This window comes from Schistocerca serialis, chromosome 5, assembly GCF_023864345.2.
Source record: "Schistocerca serialis cubense isolate TAMUIC-IGC-003099 chromosome 5, iqSchSeri2.2, whole genome shotgun sequence".
In the NCBI taxonomy this organism is placed as follows: Eukaryota; Metazoa; Arthropoda; class Insecta; order Orthoptera; family Acrididae; genus Schistocerca; species Schistocerca serialis.
The window spans coordinates 614367159-614392361 of record NC_064642.1 but is presented as its reverse complement, the minus strand read 5'-3'; the positions used below and the strand labels follow the sequence as shown (position 1 = coordinate 614392361).

Genomic DNA, 25203 nt, shown 5'->3' with positions numbered 1-25203 from the left:
GTCCACGTTCTATGGTTTCGGCGCCACGTTTTCCAGCTACGGGCATGCTACTGATGATCGTTTGGAATTCCAGATCGCCTGCATTTCGCTGTTTTCGGAACCCCTTACACGATGTTTTGGTGATGTCAGGGTTCGCGAGTGCGACATTGGGTTCTGCAGTGACTTTTGTGGCTGTCGTCCTCTTATTTTTCGCCACAATCCTGTTCAATGACTGTCCGTCATGATCACTCGACATACACTGTCGTCCACTTTATGACTTAGCGGATGAAATTTCTCCGCTTTCCCTGTATGTGTTGCACACTGAGGTGACAAAAGTCATGGAACCACCTCCTAATACCATGTCGTACCTACACTACTGGCCATTAAAATTGCTACACCAAGAAGAAATGCAGATGATAAACGGGTATTCATTGGACAAATATATTACACGGTACTAGAACTGACATGTGATTACATTTTCACGCAATTTGGTTGCATAGATCCTGAGAAATCAGTACCCAGAACAAACACCTCTGGTCGTAAAAACGGCCTTGATACGCCTGGGCGTTGAGTCAGACAAGGCTTGGATGGCGTGTACAGGTACAGCTGCACATGCAGCTTCAACACGATACCACAGTTCATCAAGAGTAGAGACTGGCGTATTGTGACAAGCCAGTTGCTCGACCACAATTGACCAGACGTTTTCAATTGGTGAGACATCTGGAGAATGTGTTGGCCAGGGCAGCAGTCGAATATTTTCTGTATCCAGAAAGGCCTGTACAGGACCTGTACCACGCGGTCGTGCATTATGCTGCTGAAATATAAGGTTTCGCAGGGATCGAATGAAGGGTAGAGACACGGGTCGTAACACATCTGAAATGTAACGTCCACTGTTCACAGTGCCGTTAATGCGAACAAGAGGTGACCGAGACGTGTAACCAATGGCACCCCATACCATCACGCCGGATGATACGCCAGTATGGCGATGACGAATACACGCTTCCAATGTGCGTTCACCGCGATGTCGCCAAACACGGATGCGACCATCATGATGCTGTAAACAGAACCTGGATTCATCCGAAAAAATGTCGTTTTGCCATTCGTGCACCCAGGTTCGTCGTTGAGTACACCATCGCAGGCGCTCCTGTCTGTGATGCAGCGTCAAGGTTCAAATGGCTCTGAGCACTATGGGACTTAACATCTGAGGTCATCAGTCCCCTAGAACTTAGAACTACTTAAACCTAACTAACCTAAGGACATCACACACATCCATGCCCGAGGCAGGATTCGAACCTGCGACCGTAGCGGTCGTACGGTGCCAGACTGAAGCGCGTAGAACCGCTTGGCCACACCGGCCGGCGCAGCGTCAAGGGTAACCGCAGCAATGGTCTCCGAGCTGATAGTCCATGCTGCTGCATACGTCGTCGAACTGTTCGTGCAGATGGTTGTTGTCTTGAAAACGTGCCCATCTGTTGACTCAGGGATCGAGACGTGGCTGCACGATCGTTTACAGCCATGCGAATAAGATGCCCTTCATCTCGACTGCTAGTGATACGAGGCCGTTGGGATCCAGCACGGCGTTCCGTATTAGCCTCCTGAACCCACCGATTCCATATTCTGCTAACAGTCATTGGATCTAGACCAACTCGAGCAGCAATGTCGCGATACGATAAACCGCAATCGCGAGAGGCTACAATCCGACCTTTAACAAAGTCGGAAACGTGATGGCACGCATTTCTCCTCCTTACACGAGGCATCACAACAACGTTTCACCAGGCAGCGCCGGTCAACTGCTATTTGTGCATGAGAAATCGGTTGGAAACGTTCCTCATGTCAGCACGTTGTAGGTGTCGCCACCGGCGCCAACCTTGTGTGAATGCTCTGAAAAGCTAATCATTTGCATATCACAGCATCTTCTTCCTGTCGGTTAAATTTCGCGTCTGTTGTACGTCATCTCCATGGTGTAGCAATTTTAATGACCAGTAGTGTACTCTTCCCGAAGTAGTACAGCAGCTCCACGTGGCATGGGCGCAAGTCGCTGGAAGTTTCCTGTACAAATATTGAACCATGTTACCTCTATAGCCTTCCATAATTTCGAAAGTGTTGCCGGCGCATGATTTTGTTACGACCTGATCTCCTGATTATGTTCAATAAATCTTCGATAGGATTCACGTCGGACGACTTGGGTGACTAAATCATTCGCTCGAATTTTCCAGAATGTTATTCATACCAATCGTGAAAACTTGGGGCTCAGTGACACGACGCATTATCATCCATCGTTATTGGGAACATGTAGTGCATGAATGGCTGCAAATGGTCTGCAAGTAGCCGAACATAACTATTTCCAATCAGGTTCAGTTGGGCCTGAGGAGCCAGTCCATTCCATGTAAACACAGCCCACACCATTACGGAGTCACCACCAGCTCTCACCTTGCCTTGTAGGTACCTTGCGTCCACGGCATCGTCGGGTCTGCGTCATACACGAACCCTATCACCAGCTCTTACCAGCTGAAATCGGAACTCATTTGACCAGGCCACAGCTTCCAGTTTCCTAGGGCCCTATGTTGCTCAGAAAGGTCACATTACTTTCTCGGTCGGTTGATCAGGTTCATTCCATGGTAGTCCGCAGCTTGTGGTCTCTCGGTCGCGTTTTCGCTTCCCGAGCACGGGGTCCCGGGTTCGATTCCCGGCGGGGTCAGGGATTTTCACCTACCTCGAGATGACTAGGTGTTTGTGTTGTCCTCATCATTTCATCATCATTCATGAAAGTGACGAGATTGGACTGAGCAAAAGTTGGGAATTTGTACGGACGCTGATAACCGCGCAGTAGAGCGCCCCACAAACCAAACATCATCATCATCATCATCATCATCATCATCATCATCCATTCCACGGTACAATATTTGTTCCCCCATGGTGATGCTTGTTCCAAGACGTTAAATGAACTGTGTTACCCGTGGTGAGAGGTAATGCCAGAGATTTGGTATTCTCGGCGCACTCTCCACAGAGTGGATGTTGGAATATTGCTTTCCTAATAATTTTCGAAATGGAATGTCCCATGCGTCTAGCTACAACTACCATTCCGATTTCAAAGTCTGTTAATTACCGTCTTGCGGCTATTATCACATTGGAAACCTTTTCACAGTCGCGTGGTTACAAGCGCTATGTCACGGATTGCACGGCCCCTCCCGCCGGAGTTTCGAGTCCTCCCTCGGGCATGGGTTTGCGAGTTGTTCTTAGTATAAGTTGGTTTAAGTAGTGTGTAAATCTACGGACCGGACTGCCCACTTTTAGCCGCTCTGCGGGAGACTTTTAACTTTCCCAGCGCCCTGCCTTCGGTGTTGGGCGACAATGCCTCCACAGAAGCTTTAGTTTTACGGTTTATCCGTGAGAATGGGTTTTATATTTCTATATAGGTTTTAGCGAATGTGCTTTGTCCCCCTCTGTCTTCCACCCTAGCGCTTTTAGGGTGGAGGTTTTAACGTGTTGCAGAGTGGCTAGCTTTCCCTTTTTATTTTCGTGGTTGGCCAGCCACTGTAATCTGCTTTCATGTTTGACTCTCTTCTGTTTCTAGCGACTCTGTTTTCTTGTCCTCTTTTGTTCCTTTTAGTGTTCGTTGCCTTCCCTTCGTTCTTGTGACTTTTCCTTTCTTTCCTTTTTGTGTTATATGTTTCGTCCATTTTATTCTCAAACTTGTGCATTGTTTTATTAGGAACAAGGGACCGATGACCTCGTAGTTTGGTCCCCTCTCCCGCCTTTAAATCAACCAACCACCCAACCTAGAAGGGACCGATGACCTCAGCAGTTTGGTCCCTTAGGAATTCTCTCTCTCTCTCTCTCTCTCTCTCTCTCTCTCTCTCTCTCTCTCTCTCTCACTCACACACACACACACACACACACACACACACACACACACACACACACACCTGAGTACAAATGACAGCTCCGCCAATGCACTGCCCTTTTATACGTTGTGTACGCGATACTATCATCTGTATACACGTATATCGCTATCCTATGACTTTGATCACCTCAGTGTAAATCTTTGATTACGAAAGCACCTAGCATACGAGCACGAACAGTTTACCCACGTCCGAATCCACTTACGTAGCTCCCGACCTAATGCTCTGTCAACTACACACTGTTCTGACAACGACGACTCAAAGGAAGGCCTCGGCGCTTGTTAGTGACGTCACGTCAGCTAGGCACGGCGAACGCCAGGTCTGTTGCAGGCAGAAACGCCTGGGCGTGCTTATCACTATAAATCTCTTATTTTTGGACAAAATGTTTGGTATTGTTTTGGATTCTGCAGTTTCATTTAGATGAAAGATTTTCTCACTATCGTAAAACTACAAATGGACATGATAGTTCTGTATTACTGAATCCTGTCGAAACAAACGTAGATCAATATGAGAAGATGCTTTGCCCCATTGCAAGCTTCGGAAATTTTACATTCAAGTAACTGTATTTACTTGATCCATTTTGTTATCGAAACTTACCCCAACCCCCTTACAATGAACTAGTTTCTTTTATTTATTTATTTATTTTTGTTTGACATCGTCACTGGAAATGTGAATTAATTTACATGTGTAAATGTCCAACTGTTGCCAGTCATTAGATTACAGTCGTTTTCAACGAGAGGAATTCTAAACAGGAAACAAAATAGCTTCATGCATCGAAAATACTGCTGAGCTTAAACTTTTTTAAACATGCACATTAGAAAAGATAAATATTCCCCTCTGGCAACTGAAAGGAGAAACTTTATAAGATAAAAAAATTTTATTTGATAAAACAAGTATCTCTCTTTTGCCTCTTCTTCTGTCCTCCACCCCCTCCCCCAACGTGTACAATCGCAAGATATTTCATTAACATTCAGTGCTCCTCACCCAATAGTCAACCAAGATACCTAAAGAAGAGCACCAATATCTTCACAGTTTCTTGTAAAAGCAACCCAGTACAAATCTAACTTCCTCAGATTTACAAATAAGGTAAAGAAGCACGAATTCTGTTGCTGCTAGACCATAAAGTTGTTTTTGTATGTCAATCCTTAAAACGGGTGGAAATTTAAGTTCAGGAGTACACTATTTGTTAAGAAGTGTAATGAATTGCACAATTAATTGATTGCAGAAATCTCTCAGAACAATGTGTGTTGGTCAACTACCGCCTATAGTTTCACATTTTCCTGTGTCAGAGAGGGAGACACCACCATTACGAGTATGCCTGCAACAGACCTGGCGTTCGCCGTGCCTAGCTGACGTGACGTCACGAACAAGCGCCGAGGCCTTCCTTTGAGTCAGTGTTGGTTCTGACCACGGCTGACACTTGCTACGTATTGAGAACATTGCACAAGTGCCGTTCGTGGTGAGGTAAAACAGCACAACCCGCAGCTGACATCTGCATTTATGTTCAAGCATGCATTTCTTGCAGTGTATCCATATCTTTTAACAACGCGTTTATTCGGAAGGGCCTCAGCTCAAACATCCCATTCGTCGATCCAGATTTAGGTTTTCTTTCGTTTCTCTGAGGCCACAGCCAGTCTCCTTCCTCAGCCTCATTTCTTTCCGAGTTAGTTTCCGTTCTCTGATGTCCTCCGTTTCAGACTTACGCTTCCCTCCATAAGCAGTGGATCCTGTACTCGCCTGGCCGTTTACCTCTGTGCACATTCGGCCCGTGAGTTCCGCTGATCCTCGATAGCGGACTCGCTTTCTCGGTTTGGACTGCGCCGGTTTAATTCCGTGCGGCGCTTCCCACCAGCCATTGACGTAAGGCGGTATTCCCGCCCAGCGGCCTTGTACCCCTACCTACTACTTGCGTGCGGCACCTGCTGGCCTGCCTCAAATACACAGCGTGAGGTCGCTCCTCCATATTCAGCCTCCGTCGCAGATGACACTGCGTCCACTGCGTTGCATCAGAATCAGCGCAACGCGTATCGTAGACGTCAGATCCTTCTTCGTACTTAGGGCAGGCAAGACGAGTAGCACATACACTTGCCCATGTCAGTGAGCCTCTCATACTGATTAGCTGAAGGGATTCTCCGAAGCTAAACTTGGGATATTTCCACGGAAGTACAGACTACGCAATACTACTCGAACTGAAACTACCTGGCAAATTAAAACTATGTGCTGGACAGTGTGTCGAAACTGGAACATCCATCTTTTTAATTTGCAGCTCCATGTATTGGCCGTGTTTGCAGTTAAAATTTTTTGGATTTGAGGACTGCCAGTTATGCAAAACACCGTTTTTCTCAGTACCCAAACATGTTTCGGCAGAAAATTCATGCTCAACAAACGTAAAGGTATTTACAAAAAGAAACGATCTGTTGTTTGAACTAAAAATGTACATAATTTTATAATCATGTAACAAAAATGTTTACACTGCAGAATAAATAGAACGAAAACCCACTGATGACGGCACAGTGGTGCCGAAACATGTTTGGGTACTGAAAAAAACGGTGTTTTGCATAACTGGCTGACCTCAAATCCAAGAAACTGGAATAGTTGTTCTACTTACTGAGCTATCCTGACCCGGCTCATGGACCCACCTTCACAACTTTGCTCCCTGGAATAAATATGTTGCCCTGTTTTAGTTTGCCAGGAATTTCCAAATCAGGACCCAGTCCGCTGCAGAGTGAAAATTCATTCCGGAAACAATCCTCTCGGCTGTGGCCTTTTTTTTTTTTTTTAATAATAGACGTGGAACCCTCCGCCTCCGCACTACCATGGTGAGCAATAAAAAAAATTCTGTCACCTATGCAGTTTATTAGCAATAAATCGAGGAGTTAACAGGATATGGGTCTGTGAAGTGGTCCGTACATCTGCGAAGGATTACCCATCGGGAAATAATAGTGGACAGAAACGTGTGAAGAAATAGTGTGTTTAGAGCAGAGGTAAAAAAGTACATGGCAAGAACCATGGAAAATAACCTCTGCGACAGCGTGGACGGATAGTAAGGGCAGTAGCAGATTTGCTTGCTATCCGCGACAGATAATGTTAGTAGTGTGTGTCAGAGGGCTGTGCTCAACCCATTTTTTTTCCACAATATATTTTCTTCCAGGAGAGGTAACCCCTCGGGGTGTGCTAGTATGCTGGAGAACTTCTGTGAAGTTTGGAAGAGAGGAGATACTGGAGGAGACAGAGCTATGAGTGTGGGTCTTCTTGAGTCTGATTCCTCAAGGAACCAGACAGCAAGTTTCACATCAATGCACACTCCTTTATAGAATAACAATTCATTCTGGAATTACTCGAATTGTTTTTATGCATTTTACATATATTGTGGTCAAGACTGATACAGAATTCGTACAAAATTGACCATTAACGCATGGGAAGATTACAGCATTATCAGAGTTAAAAATACAAGGAACCAAACAGCAATTACTACAGGCGTCGGGAGCCATGAAGAGATGGCAGTAGTTGAGAAGGAAATGCGATTATTTTATAGGATAACGTTAATCTTTTCTTCACTGGACGTAGCGGATTTTGTTCTCTTGTAGTACTGTCGAATTCTCCACTGATATACCGGGCGTCATCCTGTCATCCAGCCCCTTGTGGCGAATCCAGTGGTTGGGTACAACGCAGGTTAATCAGTCGCTTGCTTGTTGAGATACGCCACTAAAGCGGGGCACAATCTTTCTGCCAAATAAAATTCTGTGGTTCAACTTCCTCCAGTCGAGGAAAGAGGCATAATTCTAACGCATCAAGATACGAAACGCCAGTTACAGTTGCTTTATCGAAAAAGAAAGGCCCATAAACTTTCAGCCGGAATATGACACAAAAGATTTCAATTTAGGGGAGCCTCGTGATGATTTCTGACCTCCAGATGTTCACTAAGGTGAATTGTCGACTCAATAATGAAGACGACACAATCCTGAAAACCTTCATCGTCATGCAATAACATTAGCAAAGGTAGCACGTAAACTGTATTCTGTAGGCTTTAGAGCTTGTAGCAACTGCAAACGATAAGGACGTAGTTGTAAGCATCTCCTTAAAAGTCTCCACACTGACGTCACTGGAATTCACGACTCGCCTTCCGAACTGATGTCTCGGAGCTACTCGTGAAAGACTCTCTCACTCGTTCAACGCATTCATCACTCACCCTTGGTCGTCCTATACACTTCCAATTCTAAAGACAGCCAGTGAGTTCACAAAAACAAAATTGTGTTACTCTTTCATTTGAAATATTACGAGTATTTATGACTGTTAAGGTTCCTACTGTAATGATGGGTCAATAAAAGCCTGGAAACTAGAAAGCGGCGCGATTTCACCAACTCATCGGCCAGAAGTAAAAAACATAAAATGTATTGCAGAAAGCTTCCAAACTCCGTCGTGTGTTTAATCGATAAAACAAGAGAACCTACAATATATTCATCAAATGAAGCTCTAAAATTGAGTGTTGCTTAACGCTTGCTTTAACAATTTGTGCACTTCTGATTCCCCAAATTAAAAGCAAAATACGCAGACCGGAGACACAATACCGTCTCAAATCAACCACAAAAGACCAAATGACGGATACCTTAGATTAGAAATACTCAACATAGATAACTGCTCGGGTGTCCCTTGCAACACTGATTCAGCTAGTGAACACGAAAGGCTACCAGCGGAGTTTCCATATACTCATGACTGTTAGCACGAAGAATTGAAATTTCTGCACCTTTTGGGAAACACGATATATTTGCTTCTCAACTGAGCACTCGAGCGCGCTTACCATTTCTTGCATTTTCCCATCAGCATACCTGTGAAGTCCTCAAACAGAATTTGTCTGCACTGTTTAGCTGTGAAATGGGAAATTTGTGGTAAGGTCTTATGGGACCAAACTGCTGAGGTTATCGGTCCCTAAGCCTACATGCTACTTAAACTAACTTACACCATGGACAACACACACACCCATGCTCGAGGGAAGACTCGAACCTCCGACGGGGGGAGCCGCGCGGACCGTGACAAGACGCCCTAGACAGTGCGGCGTTTAGCTGTGAAGTCTTGACCAAGTTGCAGATATTTCACAAAATGAGATTTGTCTCCAAACGTTGCACATCCTCCTACTCACCTAATAATTTCATCTGTTACTGATTTGCTGGGCAACAAACTTCACCGTTAAAAACAGAAAAAAAACTCCAATAACTTCATTTCGAAGAGGCATAAATTATTTCTTCCTAAATGTTTTTCCGCTTTTCTCATTGTTGTAACTCTAATGGTGTACAATACCTCATAATCCATCTGAAAGACCGAGCGAGGTGGCGCAGTGGTTAGCACACTGGACTCGCATTCGGGAGGATGACGGTTCAATCCCGTCTCCGGCCATCCTGATTTAGGTTTTCCGTGATTTCCCTAAATCGTTTCAGGCAAATGCCGGGATGGTTCCTTTGAAAGGGTACGGCCGATTTCCTTCCCAATCCTTCCCTAACCCGAGCTTGCGGTCCATCTCTAATGACCTCGTTGTCGACGGGACGTTAAACACTAACAACCACCACCATCCATCTGAAAGGAATCACTTCATGATTTCTCGTTTTGTGATATTAGTTATAGCGCTATTTACGGATGATAACCAGCGAATGATGTACTTTTCCGTGCAGTTAAAGTTGATTATACACTCTTTTTAAATGGAGCAGAAGACTTAGTAGACTAGGCTTATTGCATAAGTCATTTTGCGTTTACAGTCCTGGGGTATGTTAGACAACATTTTTCACCTTTTATTTATTTACGATCGCGATTTCGGCTATTGTATCATTCTCAAATGACAACTCAGTATCAAGTGCATCCATGGATATTCATTCCTACTCGGAGAATAGCTATGTTTACACAATTCATATGCATAATAGAAAGGCGTTCCTCGTAAGTGCACCAGGTAAGACATTTGACTAAGAACGTAAATGCATTGATGCACTTTACAGTGAACCATTTTTTTAAAAAACACACAATAGAAGAAATAGCCATCGTGAATAAACAAACGCATTTAGTAATAGTCCAGGTGGAATATGGCGTCATTTCTAAAATATTGTTTAAGTTTTAGAGTGAAGCTCGCAGTGTGCTTAACATTCCTACTTTCACTGGTGGTTTTGAATGGCGAGCACTTGGGACTAAGTGAACCCAGCTGATTACAGCTGACGCATCAGCGCAAGTTCAGCTGATTTAGACTCAGTCAAGTTTGCGAGTCAAGCTCCTTACGACAGCAAGCTGGCTGCTACTTATCAAACACTTAAAAGCTCTGTAGGATATGGCCGACTAACGAAGTAGAAAAGAAAGCCGGTATCACAGATTAAAATTATATCTGTGGTACTTTTTCATCTGTAGCACAAACACCGTGACAACTGACCCCCCTCCTCTCCTGTGTACATTCCACCACCGTTAAAAGAGCTTATTTCCGTAACTTCAATAGTGGTGCTGTAACCAATATCCATAACACATAAGCCGTGCCGGCCGCGGTGGTCTCGCGGTTCTAGGCGCTCAGTCCGGAACCGCGCGACTGCTACGGTCGCAGGTTCGAATCCTGCCTCGGGCATGGATGTGTGTGATATCCTTAGGTTAGTTAGGTTTAAGTAGTTCTAAGTTCTAGGGGACTGATGACCACAGATGTTAAGTCCCATAGTGCTCAGAGCCATTTGAACCATTTGAACATAAGCCGTGATAGCTGACCTTCCTTCTCTTCCGTGTTCATTCAATCTTATTTTGGCAAATTCGGTAATAGTACTGTAATCAATATCCGCTTATCTTAAAAAATCGTTAATGAATTATTAAGAGATTAAAAAGTGAAAACAGTGCACAAGAGGTGCGAAAAAGTTGAAGATATTAAGTGAATTAAGACTGGAGACTTCAATGCTTAAACAGAACACGAACCTTCTTGTAGCATGTCAATACTTCACAAGACAAAATCTCGCCAAAGTGGAGCATTCGCTCGTATCACCAACAAAATAAATAAAAAACATGAAATTGTGGAAAATCCCAGCTCTGGACGTACATTGGTGGTCTTGAGAGGTATTTATCAGGTAAAGGGAAAACTACTTCAAGTAACCGGGAAATCATCATCTGCAAATAAGAATCTGAGAGTTTCTGAAAATCCCATATAGAGCCTTCCAAGTCCACTTTCACATGGCCCAGCTGTCGCTCTGCCATATGGTGGTCCGCTATCAACAAAAATAGGCCACATCAGTTCATTCACACTATAGAGGCAGAGGCCCGCATTGTTAGACAGAATCGAGAAACACAAGTCGGATGTCGTCAGAATTACTCATTAGCGTTGTAATATTATGTTTGAATAGCATACAGTGGAATAGCATACAGTGGCTTGCTGTTCATCGCTTGGAAAAATAGCGTAACAACTGTCGGTATATTTCTTAGCACGTTATTTGTAGACATTAACCATCGATAAGAACGTTACGTAAGGCAAAAGGCAAAGAACAACTTTGCACATACATAGGTATGGTGCTTCACAATTGCCTCGGAAATACGGGTTTTACATCCATCGATGCGTTGTTTCTGATGATAATTAACTTCTCCTTGAAGCGAACTTCAAACCCAGTCGTGCTATGTTCTCTTCGTGTGTACAATCTGCGGCATCCACTCTTTTGGAAAAAGATTTATCACTCATTTGTTCTACAGGATGATTCCGTGATGGTGTTAGAAACTTTCAACGATGATGGAGAAGTAAATATATCAAACTAACGTAAGGGACCCTGGTCCGGAATCGACCGAGTCGAAAGTCATAAGCAGAAATCGTTCTGATACCGCTGACGGTGTACCTCTTCCACCGCAAGCTCTTGGCTTTCCATATTTTGGGAAAGTAGCGTGGGCTACAATAAGAAAAAGGTCGAGTAAACATGGACTCTAAAATGCATATCTTAAGAGTTATGAGCACTTGTTCAATAGAAGACAGGTGTTTCACAATAGCAAAGACGAACAACTATTAATAGCTCGTAACGTATCCACTTGAGAGTCTACGTTTACTGGACTTTTTTTCCCATGTTTTGAATCATACTACCTCCTCCCGAAATATGGAAAGCAAAGAGATTGAATAAAAGAGGTCAACAATCAGAGGTATGAGAGCAATTTTCGTTTTCTAACTTTCGACTGAGCCGTTTCCGGACCAGGGTCCTTACCTCAAATTGATACATTTACCTTCTCCATCACCCTTAAAAGTTTGTAACATCATCAAGAAATCACCCGGTGGTTTTTTTTTTCTGACTGGTTTGATGCGGCCCGCCACGAATTCCTCTCCTGTGCTAACCTCTTCATCTCTGGGTGACATTTGCAACCTACGTCCTCAATTATTTGCTGGATGTATTCCAATCTCTGTCTTCCTCTACAGTTTTTTTCCCTCTACAGTTTTTTTCCCTCTACAGTTTTTTCCCTCTACAGTTCCCTCTAGTATCATGGAAGTCATTCCCTTGTGTCTTAACAGATGTCCTATCATCTTGTCCATTCTCCTTATCATTGTTTTCCACATATTCCTTTCCTCTCCGATTCTGCGTAGAACCTCCTCATTCCTTACCTTATCACTCCACCTAATTTTCAACATTCGTCTGTAGCACCACATCTCAAATGCTTCAATACTCTTTTGTTCCGGCTTTCCCACAGTCCATGTTTCACTACCATATAATGCTGTACTCCAGACGTACATTCTTAGAACTTTCTTCCTCAAATTTAGGCCGATATTTGATATTAGTAGTCTTCTCTTGGCCAGGAATGCCTTTTTTGCCATAGCTAGTCTGCTTTTGATGTCCTCCTTGCTCCATCCGTCATTGGTCATTTTGATACCTAGGTAGCAGAATTCCTTAAGTTCATCTACTTCGTAACCATCAATCCTGATGTTAAGTTTCTCGCTGTTCTCATTTCTTCTACTACTACTCATTACCTTCGTCTTTCTTCGATTCACTCTCAATCCTTAGTCTGTACTCATTAGACTGTTCATTCCTTTCAGCAGATCGTGTAATTCTTCACCTTCACTCAGGATAGCAATGTCATCAGCGAATTGTATCATTGATATCCTTTCACCTAGAAGTTAAATTCCACTCCTGTACCTTTCTTTTATTTCCTTCTTTGCGTCCTCGATGTATAGATTGAACAGCAGGGGTGAAAGGCTGCATCCTTGTCTTACACTCTTTTTAATACGTGCACTTCGTTCTTGGTCATCCAGTCCTATTGTTCCCTCTTGGCTGTTGTACATATTGTATATGACCCATCTCTCCCTATAGCTTACCCCTACTTTTTTCAGAATTTCCAACATCTTGCACCATTTTACATCGCTTTTTCCACGTCGACAAATTCTATGAACGTGTCTTGATTTTTCTTTAGTCTTGCTTCTATTACTAACCGCAGTGTCAGAACAGCCTCTCTCGTGCCTTTACTTTTCCTAAAGCCAAACTGATCGCCATCTAACGCATTCTCAGTTTTCTTTTCCATTTTTCTGAGTACAAATCTTAAATCTAGTGATCATTACAACTGTCAGTTTGAGGCAGGTCAAACTAAAAAAAGCATTAAAAATGTGCTTGGAGCGGCAAAAAGCCTCGTTTCTCGACTAAGGAACAGATATCTGTGGGAATCCTGGAGGTCGTGGAAGGCGTAGGATGGATGCAGCAGTTCAGTACAGTGATTCGTAAGTATTTGTAGAGTGACTGTTTCCCAATGTCCTGCCAATGAACCGAAATCTACCTCCTATCTCAAATCGATAGAGTTTATCTGCTCGTTTCTTTTCATGTCGTGCAAACTGTTATAGAATACAAGCAGCAATAGTCGACGGTGACACGGCAACAACACACTGTTATCGACGGCAAGCGACTCGAAGTGGTACATTCTTCCGAATCGAGAGTTGCACGCGGAGAGCGGCTCACCAAGTTCTCGGCTACACCTTCCGTATCGCTGCGCGGCGTCGCAGCCGCAAGGCCAGATCGTTTGATCGTCCTCGCCCGCGACGCATTCGACCTCCACACGCTAGCTGGCTAGGCCGGCACTACCCGCCAAGCATTTGTTGTGCCAGCCAGGCACTTGCGTTCTTCCCGCGCGCGGTTCAACTGGTTGCAAGCTTCTGCTACTACATCTACATCAGTACTCCGCAAGTCATCTGACGGTGTGTGGCGGAGGGTACTTCAGGTACCTCAAACAGACCCCTCCGCCCGTCACTGTTCCATTCGTGAATATTTTGGGGGTAGATACTGTTTCCAGCAATTTGTCATCAATAGTGTAGTTGTACAGTAGTGGATTTCTTTACGGTAAGTGTCATTTTTTTTCTTTAGTGATCTGTCTTCTGTGTGATATGATACAGCCCGCCAAGAATTCCTCTTCTGTGCCAACCTATTGATCTCAGAGTAGCACTTCCAGCCTACGTCCTCCATTATTTGCCGGATTTATTCCAATCTCTGTCTTCTTCTACAGTTTTTGCCCTTTACTTGTCCTCTAGTACCATGGAAGTCATTCCCTGATGTCTTAACACATGTCCTATCATTCTATCCCTTCTCCTTGTCAGTGTTTACCACATATTCCCTTCCTTTAAACCTGCGCAGAACCTCCTCATTCCTTACCTTACCAGCCCACCTAATTTTCAAGACTCGTCTGTAGTACTATGTCTCAAATGCTTCGATTCTGTTACGGTTTTCCCACAGTCCATGTTTCAATACCATACAATGCTATGCTCCTAACATATATTTTCAGAAATTTGTTCCTCCTATTAGGGCCTGTGTTTGATACTAGTAGACTTCTCTTGGCCAGGAATGTCCTCTTTGCCAGTGATAGTCTGCCTTTGACGTCCTTCTTGCTCCGACCGTCATTGGTTATTTTGCTGTCTATGTGGTTCAAATGGCTCTGAGCACTACGGGACTTTACATCTGTGGTCATCAGTCCCCTAGAACTTAGAAGTACTTAAACCTAACTAACCTAAGGACATCACACACATCCATGCCCGAGGCAGGATTCGAACCTGCGACCGTAGCAGTCGCGCGGTTCCGGACTGAGCGCCTAGAACCGCGAGACCACCGCGGCCGGCGCTGTCTATGTAGTAGGATTCCTTAACTTCATCTACTTTACCTACCTCGTGACCATCAATCCTGATGTTAAATTTCTCGCTATTCTCATTGTGCTACTTCTCATTACCGTTGTCTGTCTTCGACTTACTCTCAAGGCATATTCTGTAAACATTAGGCAGTTCATTCCATCCAGTAGATCATGTAATTCTTCTTCACTTTCACTCACGATAGCAGTGTCATCAGCGAACCGATTCATTGGCCGCCCCAAGTGGCCGTGTGGTTCTAGGCGCTGCAGTCTGGAGCCGAGCGACCGCTACGGTCGCAGGTTCGAATCCTGCCTCGGGCATGGATGTGTGTGATATCCTTAGGTTAGTTAGGTTTAATTAGTTCTAAGTTCTAGGCGACTGATGACCTCAGAAGTTAAGTCGCATAGTGCTCAGAGCCATTTGAACCATTTGAACCGATTCATTGATACCTCTTCACCTTCAAATTTAATTCAACTTCTCTTTTATCTCCATCATTGCTTCTTCGATGTACAGACAGAACAGTAACGGCGAAAGACTACATTCCTGTCTTTCATTCTTCTTAATCCGAGCACTTCGTTGTTGGTGGTCGACTCTTATTATTCCCTCCTGACTCTTATACACATAACCCGTTTCTCCTTCAAGCTTACCCCTATTTTTCTCAGAATTTCGAACATCTTGCACCATTTTACACTGTTGAACGCCTTTTCCATCGTCGAAAAATCCTATGAACGAGTCTTGATTTTTCTTTAGCCTTGCATCTGTATTAGCTCTAATTTCTCGATTTTTCCTTCTTCTGGTGCTCACTTCGCGAGACGTATGTGGACAAAGTAACAAGTTGTCCGACTCTTCCCGGAAAGTAGTCTCTCGAAATTTCAGTAGTAAACTTCTCCGTGATGCACAACTCCTCTTTTGTAGCATCTGCCATTGGTGTTTGTTGAAAATATCTGTAACGCTGTAGCGAGAACTAAATGATCTCGTGACAGACGCGCCGCTCTTGGTCGGATCTTCTGTATCTCTTCTATCAGTCCTATCTGATAAGCGTCCCAGAGTGACGAACAAGCGCCTTGTAAATCACTTCTTTAGCGGATGAAATGCATTTACTGAATATGTTTCCTGAGAATCTCCATTTGCTTATCCTAATGTGGTCATTCCACTTAAGCTCGCTCCGAATAGTCATTCAAAGGTATTTTATAGCAGTTACTGTTTCCAGAAATCAGTGGTGTAGTTGTACTATAGTGGATTTTTTTTCCATATGTATGCGCAGTATGTTACATTTATTTACGTTCAGGGTCAACCGCCCCTAGCTGCACCATTCATCAACTTTCTGTAGGTCCTTCTGAAAATCATTTCTGTCTTCTGACGTTGTTACCTTCTTGTAGGTAGTCACATCATCTGCGAACAGACTCAAAAAGCTTCCGACGCTTTCTACTAGATCATTCATATAGCTGTAAACAATAACGGTCCTATCACACTTTCTTGGGGTACTCCCGAAATTACCGGTACATCTGTCGATTCGATTTTGTTCCGTTACGAGCGACATGTTGAGTGCTGTCTGCAAGGTAGTCTTGAATCCAGTCCCAAATCTGGTCCGATATTCGATAAGCTCTTTTTTCTTTCAGTAAGCGCGTTTCTGAAGTGAGGAACACGGCATCAACCTGAACGTCGATATCTACAGTGTTGTGGATCCATGTGGGGTCACGGAGAGAGCAGAGTTTCGCAAGATCTTTCTTTGCTGAATCCATGTTCATTTTCGTAGGGCAAAATTTCATTCACGGAAAAGGTCATAATACATGAGCGTAGAACATGTTCCATAATTCTACAACAGACCGACGCAACTATATAGGCCTATAATTATGTTCATGTGCCCTACGATCTTTTTTGAAAACCAGAATGACCTGCGTTTTTTCTAGTTACAGGGTACCCTTCGTTGCTCCAACGATCTACGATAAACTGCTGTCATAAGGAGTAAAGGTTTTTCGCATTATCTTTATATAATCTTATAGGTATCTCATCTGGTCCTTATGCCTTCCCACAACTAAGTAGTTGTAGTTGCTTTTCTATTTAGTGGTCCGTTATATCCATAGTTTCCATTTCAAGGTTCATACGATGATTGAAAGGAGGGATCGTATTACGATCTTTCGCGGTGAAACCATTTCGGAAGACATAATTCAGTATTTCGGCCTTCTATCTGTCATTTTCCGTAGCGATGTCTTTGTGGTTACTGAGTGACTGAAAAGATGATTTCGAACCGGTTACTTATATTGTGTAAGTCGAAAGCCTCTTGGGCTTATTACTCAGAGCAGTTGACAAAATTTTACTTTTAAAGTCACTGAACGCTTCTCTCATTGCTCTCCTTACGCTCATTTTCGCTTCGTTCAACTTTTGTTTGTTAGCTTGGTTTTGACCCCTTTGAACCTGTGATGAAGCTCGCCTTGTTTAGGTAGCAGGTTTCTAACACCCCTAAACCATCACATAAGACTTTGCTCGGAACATACTTGTGTAAGGCATGTTAAGGAAAGCTTTTGAATTTTGTCCATTTGTACTCCACATCTTCACCCTCAGCAGTGAATATTTGACTACACACATACTCTGAAATTTGTATGGTGTCACTCTTGCTAAGTGAGCCGTGGTCGATTTCCTTCAAGCTTTAGAATCACCTTATGTCGTGCTCTGATTACGTTACCCTAATAGAATTGCTTGCTTACTTCAATTAATTACAAGCACAACAAAATTACTTAGTGTAAAGAACAACACATAAATAGAAACACAGAATTCATCAGGAAAGGACGACAGAAATAAACACTCAGGCTCTGTAGAGTAAGGTGCTTATACAAACCACCCAGACGAAGCGAACTTTGAATTCAAAAAAATTTATCACGTAAAAAGGTTACAGAATTAATTAAAAATGGAAACTCATCATATTAAATCGTTACAACACTGCAGTCAGCAAATGATTCTAGTTGGAAGCAATTAGCTACAGGCCCTCACTGAATGCCAACACAGACCGTCAGAGATCAGCGTTACACAAGGATTTATAACAGTATGGACAGGTATTTTTAAAACACATAAAATTAAATGCCGTATCCTGCCCACTCGTCTCTTATTGGGTGCCTAAGAAGCTGTTTTCTCGAATAACTAGACAACACACAAGGAAATCATATTGATGGAGTTTATTACAGTAATTGATTTGACTATACTTTGATTTACAATGTCCTGTCGCAATTAATTGGCGACATGCAAATAATCAACGTCTTTCGCTATATACAATGTCCATGTAAGTAATGGATATGGATCACTTGTCTGGGCCTACTACTGTCCGTCTTCTACCGTCCGGCCGAGGTAGCAGGAGCGGCGCTTATAGTCTCTTCATATAGAGGCCGCTCCTGTCGTGGTGTGGTCCTAGTCAGCGTACTATTGGCTGGCGTCATCTCACAACCTTCTCTGCGGGTACGTTCTCGATCTTCGTGCCGGCGCTTGTCGTTACGCCGGAACATAAATGAATCACCACATATGAAATTTTCAGTAAACCACTGAGTTAATATAAAACCCCAATTATAAGAAAACCCAACCAGGCTCGGGACTATATGTGAGTTTAAAACGACAAAAGGATAAATAATTAACATGACTTAAACTTGATAAAGTACATGGATTGCCTAAACATGCAGGCATTGACATGATCTTTAAAAAAAACTGTAAAACGAATTAAACTTCAAACCAAGCCGGTGAGTACAGCAATTAACATTAACGGCTCAGGTCTAAAGTTTTAAACAGATACACTAACCGTTAGCCGCTCTGTTCTCAAAGAAATTACAATTAGGCAGAGGAGTGAATCAAATGAGTCAGAATACGTTCCAAATTAACAAGCGACAGATAAAGCTCTGGCGGCTTAGCCTGCAACTTTATGATTTCAAAAGGAGCAATATATATATATATATATATATATATATATATATATATAATGTTGCAACTGCCTTGCCGCAGTGGATGCACCGGTTCTCATCAGATCACCGAAGTTAAGCGCTGTCGGGCGTGGTCGGCACTTGGATGGGTGACCAGCTGGGCCGCCATGCGCTGTTGCCATATTTCGGGGTGCACTCAGCCTCGTGATGCCAATTAAGGAGCTACTCGACCGGATAGTAGCGGCTCCGGTCAAAGAAAACCATCATAACGACCGGGAGAGCGGTGTGCTGACCACACGCCCCTCCTATCTGCATCCTCAGCTGAGGATGACACGGTTGTCGGATGGTCCCGATGGGCCACTTGTGACCTGAAGACGGAGAGCTTAATAAAAAATTTTAAAACCAGTAACTCTCCACAAGCAGCACTAGAGGGAGCCATAATAGTACACGGAAGCAAGTTCCTAACAGCTGTTTACAATTAAATCGTAACACTAACGGCGTTAAGCGAGAGCACCACTTTCATTCAACCAGTTCTCTCATGGCAAACGTTCACATGAAAAACTGGTCGATGCTCACAGTTTTCAGCGCTTTTGCCTGCCCAAATTAGGGTCCACAAGATAGTCATCCATCCACTCTGAGTGCTCGATGACCGTGAAGACAGGGTTTAGCAGACGCCTCCAGTTATCCAAACTACCGAACTTCTTTTACTTTGGATCGTTGTCACCGCACTCCGCGGCTATTCAGGCCGGCTCCGTCTTAAGTTCATTGTGGCAATGGATACACAGCATACGGCACCCCAATACAGACCCCACACTACAAGGAGCCTGGTACCACTTCATCGCCTCAGACAAAAGCATTCAAGATTGACTAACTCTTCAGCCAAGGCACAAGGCAGAGTGTCACAAAAGACAGACCCCGAACCGACTCGCATGTCAACTTTAACTATCGATTGCACGATTCGTTCGCCTTCTAGCGAGCAGCGATACCATGCAACCACGAGGTAACTCCTTAAGCAAAAAAATACTTACGTACTTAACATGCCTTGAACTTCGGCAACGAATTCCATCGTACGGTGCTGTTTGTTTCAAAGACTGACGTGTACAAACGACACGTTCCCCATCGGCAAACAGCAATTCATAATGCATAAGTTTCACAGAAACTTAGAGTAGTTGTATTTATTTCTTCCGCGAAGCGCTGGAAAGAAGCCGTACCGGTGTTTTGCTGGGCATTAAAGCTGCTTCACCATGATGTCAGCACGTAAGCAACATGTAATTGCCATCAAGTGTATTTACTTGCTTGGATATGCCAATGGTTAACATCTCAGAGCGTCCCCACAAAGTAGGTAGCAGTAACGGCATCTATGCCTATACTGTCACACAAAGGCAAGTGGTCGTTTAACGTTGTTACCAAAAATCTCAGTAATTACTTGATTGACTTACTTCAGATTTTTACACGATACTCTAATAAATATTCGGACAGGCATAGGCTACATATTTTTTTTATATTTGCCGTATATTAATATTTATACGAAATCCATTTACTGCATAAAGGCTAGTCATTTTTTAACATATTACCAACAATCTCGTAAAGCTCTTCACCGTCAGTTATTTACACGATCCTCCAATAAACGCTCAGACGGACGTAGTCTATAGACATACCGACGACTAAAAAATTGCAACACCAAAAAATAATTAATGTAGAGAAAAAAATTCCGGGAATACATTTGTCTAGGCAACATATCTAAGTGATTAACAATGCAAGCTCACAGGTTAATGTAAGCGAGAGTTAAGCCTTTGCAAGTGTGAAATGCTGGTACATTAATAACCGGTGTAACCGCCGGAATGTTGAGAATATGAGCATGCAAACGTGCATGGGTTGTTTTGTACAGGTGCAGTTTGTGTGATAGAATTCCATGCCTGTTGCAATTGGCCGCTCATTATAGGGACGAGTAATAGTTTTTATGAATTAGGCTGGAGTTGTCTTCCGATGACGTCCCAAAGTGCTCGATTGGCGAATGGTGATCGAGGAGACCAAGGCAACATGTCGACACTCTGTAGAGCATGTTGGGTTACACCAGCGGTGTGTGGCAGAGCATTACCCTGTTGGAAAACACCACCTGGAATGCTGTTCTTGAATGGCAGCACGACAGTTCGAATCACCAGACTGACATGCAGATATGCAGTCAGGGTGCGTGTGATAACCACGACAATGCTCCTTCTGTCATACGAAACAGCAGCCTAAACCATAACTCCAGGTGCAGGTCCAGTGTGTCTAGCACGCAGACAGGTTGGCTGCGTGTCCCCAATTGGCCTCTTCCTAATCAACATACGGCCGTCACTCACTCAGAGGCAGAATCAACTTCCATCAGAAAACACAACAGATCTCCGCTCCGGCAGTGAGCTCTCGCTTTACACCACTGAAGTCGCAGACTGTGGTGGTTTGGGGTCAGTGGAATGCATCTGGCCCGAAGCTGTCCTTGAAGTTATCAATTTGTGGAGTCGCCGCAGGATACGGTGGCCGATGCGCTGTAACCAGTTTTCGTCCAAAGCGCTGGGCGAGTTCATTAGTTTGTACAGAAGGATAGGCCGACAAGCGTTTGCCATCTTGTGGCCAGTTGGCGATGATAGAATCGAGGCGAACGCCTGCAATTTTTCTCAAACGATTTTAAAGAAACTGTCGTCGTCGTGGTCTTCAGTCCAGAGACTGGATCGATGCAGCTCTCCATGCTACTCTACCCTGTGCAAGCCTCTTCAACTCCGAATAACTACTGCAACCTACATCCTTCTAAATATTCTTAACGTATTCATCTCTTGGCCTCTCTGTAAGATTTTTACCCTCCACGCTTCCCTTCAGTACAAAATTGATGATCCCTTGATGCCTCAGAACGTGTCCTAGCAACCGAGACCTTCTTCTAGTCAAGTGGTGCCACAAATTCCTCTTCTCCCCAATTGTAACCAATGCTCCTCATTAGTTACGTGATCTACCCATCTAATCTTCAGTATTCTTCTGTAGCACCACATTCCGAGTCCACCCCCGGTAGCTGAGTGGTCAGCGCGACAGAATGTCAATCCTAAGGGCCCGGATTCGATTCCCGGCTGGGTCGGAGATTTTCTCCGCTCAGGAACTGGGTGTTGTGTTGTCCTACCATCATCATTTCATCCCTATCGACGCGCAAGTCGCCGAAGCGGCGTCAAATCGAAAGATTTGCATCCGGCGAACGGTCTACCGGACGTGAGGCCCTAGTCACACGACATTTATTTTCCACATTTCGAAAGCTTCTATTCTCTTCTTGTGTAAACTGTTTATCGTCCATGCTTCACTTCCATACATAGCAACACCCCATACAAATAGCTTCAGAAAAGACGTCCTGACACTTAAAAGTATATGCGATATTAACAAATTCTCTTCTTCAGAAACGCTTTCCCTGCCATTGCCAGTCTACATTTTATATCTTCTCCACTCCGACCATCATCAGCTATTTTGCTCCCCAAATAGCATAACTCATTTACTACTTTAAATATCTCATTTCCTAAACTAATACCCTCAGCATCGCTTGATTTAATTCGACTACATTTCATTGTCCTCGTTTTGCTTTTGTTGATATTCATCTCATATCCTCCTTTCAAGACACTGTCCATTCCGTTCAGCTGCTCTTCCAAATCCTTTGCTGTCTCTAACAGAATTACAACCTCAAAGGTTTTATTTCTTCTCCATGGATTTTAATTCCTACTACGAATTTTTCTTTTTTTTTTTTTTCCTTTACTGCTTGCTTAACATACAGATTGAATAACATCGGGGATAGGCTACAACCCTCTCTCACTCACTTCTCAACCACTGCTTCCCTTTCATGCCCCTCGACTCTTATAACTGCCATCTGGTTTCTGTATAAATTGTAAATAGCCTTTCGCTCTCTGTGTTTTACACCTGCTACCTTCAGGATTTGAAACAGAATATTCCAGTCGACATTGTCAAAAGCTTTCTCTAAGTCTACTAATACCACAAACGTAGGTTTGCCTTTCTATAACCTCTCCTCTAAGATAAGTCATAGAGTCAGTATTGCCTCGCGTGTTCCAACATTTCAACGGAATCCAGTTTTTCCCTCCGTCTGTAAAGAATTCTTGTTAGTATTTTGCACCCATGGTTTATTAAACTGATAGATCGGTAATTTTCACATCCGTCAACACCTGCTTTCTTTGGGATTGGAATTATTATATTCTTCTTGAAGTCTGAGGGTATTACACATGTTTCATACATCTTGTTCGCCAGATGGTAGGTAGAGTTTCGTCAGGACTGGCTATCCCACGGCTATCAGTAGATCTAATGGAATGTTATCCACTTCCGGGGCCTTGTTTCGACTCAGGTCTTTCAGTGCTTTCCACGCAGTATCATATCTCCAGTTTCATCATCTACGTCCTCTTCCATTCCCATAATATTGTCCTCAAGTACATCGCTCTTGTATAGACCCTCTATAAACTCCTTCCACCTTTCTGCTTTCCGTTCTTTGCTTAGGACGGGTTTTCCATCTGCGCTTTTGATATTCATACGGGTTGTTCTCTTTTCTCCGAAGGTCTCTTTAATTTTCCTGTAGGCAGTATCTGTCTTACCCCTAGTGCTTAGCCATTTTGCGCTTTCTATCGGTCTCATTTCTGAGACGTTTATATTCGTTTCCGCCTTCTTCATTTACTGCACTTTTATATTTTCCCCTTTCATCAGTTAAATTCAATATCTTTTGTGTTACCCAAGGATTTCTACTAGCCCTTGTCTTTTTACCTACTTGATCCTCTGCTGCCTTCACTGTTTCATCTCTCAAAGCTACCCATTCTACTTCTACTGTGTTTCTTTCCCCTGTTCTTGTCAGTCTCTTTATTATACTCTCTCCGAAACTCTCTACAATCTCTGGTTCTTTCAGTTTATCCACGTCCCATCTCCTTAAATTCCTACCTTTTTTCAATTTCTTCAGTTTTAATCTACAATTCATAACGAATAGATTATGGTCAGAGTCCACATCTGCGCCTGGAAATGTCTTACAGTTTAAAACCTGGTTCCTAAAGCTCTGTCTTGCCATTATGTAATCTGTTTGAAACTTTCCGTTGTCTCCAGGCCTCCTCCATGTATATACATCCTTCTTTTATGATTCTTAAGCCACATGTTAGCTATGACTATTTATGCTCCGTGCAAAATTCTACCAGGCGGCTTCCCCTTTCATTCCTTCCCGCCAGTCCCTATTCACATAGTACTTTCCCTCCTCTTCCTTTTCCTACAATCGCATTCCAGTCCCCCATGACTAAATTTTCGTCTGCCTTATCTATCTGAACGATTTATTTTATCGCAGCTTACATTTCTTCAATCTATTCATCATCTGTGGAGCTAATAGGCATATAAACTTTACTACGGTGATAGGCGTGGGCTTCGTGTCTATCTTGGCTACAATAATGCTTTCACTATGCTGTTCGTAGTAGCTTATTCGCGTTCCAATATTTTTATTCATTATTAAACCCACTCCTGCATTACAGTTATTTTGTATTTATAACCATGTATTCACCTGACCAGAAGTCTTGTTCCTCCTGCCACCGAACTTCATACATTCGCACTGTATCTAACATTAAGCTATCCATTTCCCTTTTTAAATTTTCTGACTTACCTGCCCGATTAAGGACGCCAAGAAGTGAATCGTTTATTATTTATATTTACTGTTTAAACGTTAATTTACTGCTCCAAACGGGGATGACTATTAATGATAGACTGGCTCTCAGAACCTTTTTCTTGATTCTTGGGCTTCTATAATAGGAAAAAATTAAATTTTATCCTGGTACTCCGTAATTTCAATTTTACTAACACTGAATTAGATCATATTTGCCATTTAGTTATGCACTGCTTACTGCGTACACGTTAGAGCCTGCAACCAGCGGAGATGGAACCATTTGGGACGACAGCTACATCTTTACAAGATGCTTCCAGTTATGCTAGGGGTAGTGAGCGCCGACATTATTTATTGAAATCTACCATGTTGGTTAATCCCGGCACGGTCTTTTCGTGGAAAGGTCTTCAGGAACCCACTGTGTAGTATCTGAGGGTAACAAAAAATGGCTATGAGCACTATGGGTCTTAACAGCGGAGGTCATCAGTCCTCTAGAACTCAGAACCACTTAAACCTAACTAACCTAAGGACATCATACACATCCATGCCCGAGGCAGGATTCGAACCTGCAACCGTAGCAGTCGCGCTGTTCCAGACTGAAGAGCCTAGAACCGTTCGGCCATATAGGCCGGCTGAGGGTAACAATTTATATCTATAGGGAATTATACTTGACGTACCTCGAAGAATAGAGCGTCTCCCACTCAAACCTCCCTGATT

General features: G+C 43.4%; 1 protein-coding gene and 1 pseudogene across 1 annotated transcript in view; both read left to right on the top strand.

Moving 5' to 3' along the window:
- Nucleotides 1-25203, top strand: part of LOC126481306 (serine protease snake-like) — a 264390-nt gene that overhangs the window by 105413 nt on the left and 133774 nt on the right. The gene's annotated exons all lie outside the window — the stretch shown is intronic.
- Nucleotides 18912-19029, top strand: LOC126482666 (5S ribosomal RNA; annotated as a pseudogene).